Source organism: Gordionus sp. m RMFG-2023, chromosome 3 (genome assembly GCF_954871325.1).
Source record: "Gordionus sp. m RMFG-2023 chromosome 3, tfGorSpeb1-WG-v2, whole genome shotgun sequence".
Taxonomy (NCBI): Eukaryota; Metazoa; Nematomorpha; class Gordioida; order Chordodea; family Parachordodidae; genus Gordionus; species Gordionus sp. m RMFG-2023.
In genome coordinates this window covers 50814644-50817699 of record NC_088777.1, presented here as the reverse complement: position 1 = coordinate 50817699, position 3056 = coordinate 50814644, and the positions used below count along the sequence as shown (strand labels likewise).

Sequence of the window (3056 nt, the reverse complement as noted above, 5' to 3'; positions counted from 1 at the left end):
CCAAATTCTTTATAATAGGCTACAGAATGAATTCTTATCCCATACTTGGAATCAAGATGCCCTTCTACCAAACGTCAACGTTTCAGCTTTCCTATCCTCAGCTGTAAGATTTTATTATACTCTTGGAGACCCTAATATTGATTAAACTCATATTGCAGCCTTATACACCGGAAGTGGAAACACTCCAACCAGCTATATCCTAATTCTATCTTAATTTACCATTAATACAACATACCATTGAATACTTACACTCGAATGTTATTTAAATGTTATCTCCATTATTTTTTCCATACGTAAATCCAACCCAGAGTCAACAGATAATATGAATGATACAATATCTAGTTATAATCGACGTCTCTTGCGAACGAATAGCTTCGAGTTGTTATTGGTCTGGGATTAAGTTGTGAAATTGTAACACCAATGGATATGCTTTTTGTGACATCCATATCCACCCTCTTCATAATCGCTGCCTTAGTACCCAGGCACTAAGTTATTTATTTAATTATTAATAGAGTTTTGAGAGTCTCAAATATACCTTCTTTAGTGGAACGTTCTAGTCTCTGCCCAGATTTGACTTGTTAGTTTTTTCTTCTTAATTGGATTTTTTTATTTCATAAAATATAATATATTTTCTATAGATATGTATATTTATATATTAAATATAATTTGAAAGTCTGAAAAAATATATATTATTTGAATATTATCTTAATATATTTCATTTTTATTATGTTTCAATTATATGTTGTAATTTAAGGTAGAGGTTAGCTCAGTACAACTATATTTTATATACGAATCAAACGTGAACAACGATTTATATAGTAAAACAAATAATCAAATGTAAATTATATCAAAAAGAAAACGTGATGAATCAAATGGTATTATTTAGAATTTATGCGTTAATATAAGAAAATGTAATAGGAAGATTTATAAAAAAATATTAAGAGTGTCACTAGTGGAGGGGGGGGGGGTACAGAGGTGCTCAAGCCCCTTTGAAAAAATAATATATAAAAATTTTTGAATTACTTTTTGGAACTTACTGAGATTGTAAAACACTATTTTTCTTAATAAAGACTATTTGATATAAATAAAATAAATTAACATGAGACCGCTTTAATAAATAATTGAAAAACGAAAAAAAAACATTAATACTATATAATTGAAAAAACTATAATAATAGATTCTTTTAGTAAATCAATATTAGTACAGTGAGAAGAGTAAATAACATCATTTGAAGGGGGGGGGGGTGAGGATGGAATCTTTTTTAAACTATTATACAGAGAAATTCCTGTATCTGAGTGAAATATATCTGATGACCTCCATGATATCTTGCTTTTAAATAAGTTACTACACATTTCTTGAAATTTTAGAATCAATAAATATGTAATTTATCTTATAATATGGAAGGATCAAATATTTAATTTAATATTCCTATTATATATATGAATTTTCTTAGTATTAAAAGGTAATTAAAATTTATATTATATTAAAAAATTAAATATGTAATTAATATGCAAAAAAAATTTATATAAACATATTATCTTAATATTTTTTCAGTAGATATTTTAAAAATTAATATTTTTGTTAATTTGTTATATTTAATATTTCTTTTAATTTATTTCCTTTCATCTATTCATACTTTCATTTCCTCCTTCCTTCATATATTCCTAGTTTTACTAGTTTTAAAATATCCAATTTCAACCACGTAAATATAAATAATTTTTATATGATGACAATTCATTTATCTAACTGATCAAATAAGATGTTAAACGAGGCATTTGTCTGATAATATATATATAATTTTAGATGCCTTTTAAATTTTTTATATATTTTATTGCAGAAAACAGGATAATGGGTTTAATTTTCTTACTTGGATATTATCAAGGTATAAAAATTTTACATGATGACTATCATTTATCTGATCAAATAAGATTTGAAACGAGGCATTTGTCTGATATATTTTAGAAAATGCATCTTAATATTTTTTGTTTCTAGATTCAAAGAAAACGAAAAAAAAGATCCTTCACATCAAATTCAAGCATGTAATATAAGAAATAAAACAATGGATTACATACATATCTGATGAAATAATTATATATCGGTAAATTTCTTTAATTAACTATAAATTAAATTCATACACACAAATTTGATTAAATATGTTGGCCATTGATGACAAATCTATTCATTTGATAAAATTATATTATCTGAGAATATTATTTATAGCCTTATGTTATAATTTTTTTTTATCTATAGATCAGAAAGCTGATGTGCAGCTCCTATTCTGTACTTAATAAAATCAAATATATGAAAAAATAAATGCTTGTCTGAAGATTTATTTGAACATGTAGTATTTTATTTAAATAATTTTAAATCCCAAAATAATTAATTTTTTAGAATTGTCAATCAAAACACTTAAGGATATTATTGAATATATTATGATGAATTTTTGGATTAGGTATGAATTTAATTAAATGATGAATATTTATGACGAGTCTGATATAATGAAGAATAGGCTACCACTGAAATATTTTTAATATTCTTTATAATGAATTTATTTTATAGAATACCTATGGCAATATAGTTTGTGATGTCTAACATAGAAATCAGCTCAACATGAAGATTATTACCAATTTTATTTTATATATATATTATATTTAATAAATAATTTGAAGATTTTGAATCTAATCCTATGTTATTTTTATGGTCAATAAAATTCAAGTTCCAATTTTTAGCATTTGAAAGATTATAGAGATTTTAAATTGTTAAATAATCTTTATTTTTTAATCTTACATTATTGAGGAAAATTTATTTGTACTTTACAAAATATATTCACTTTTTATAATACATTTATAGACATCTTCTTAAGTTGCATTTGTTATTTAATTTTTCTTTCATCAGGTTGTACTAGTGAAAATATTTATTACCCCAAACTTATATATGGGATTCTAAATTCCTAATGTTTACTTGAGATGATTTTCATTTTTGATGGTATTGTTAATTAAATTAGACTGCTTTAACAGCATCACTATTGCATCCTCACAAATTTAATATGCCAGTTA

General features: G+C 23.9%; 1 long non-coding RNA gene across 2 annotated transcripts; it reads left to right on the top strand.

The window, feature by feature from the left end:
- Positions 1–1606: 1606 nt before the first annotated feature.
- On the top strand, positions 1607–2694 carry LOC135927203 (uncharacterized). Of its 2 annotated transcripts, XR_010571989.1 has the most exons (6): positions 1607–1702; positions 1838–1882; positions 1993–2098; positions 2251–2341; positions 2392–2452; positions 2560–2609. It is a non-coding gene; the product is annotated as an uncharacterized LOC135927203 (long non-coding RNA). The 2 variants fall into 2 exon arrangements; XR_010571988.1 differs by having other exon boundaries at positions 2392–2694.
- The last annotated feature ends 362 nt before the right edge of the window (positions 2695–3056 follow it).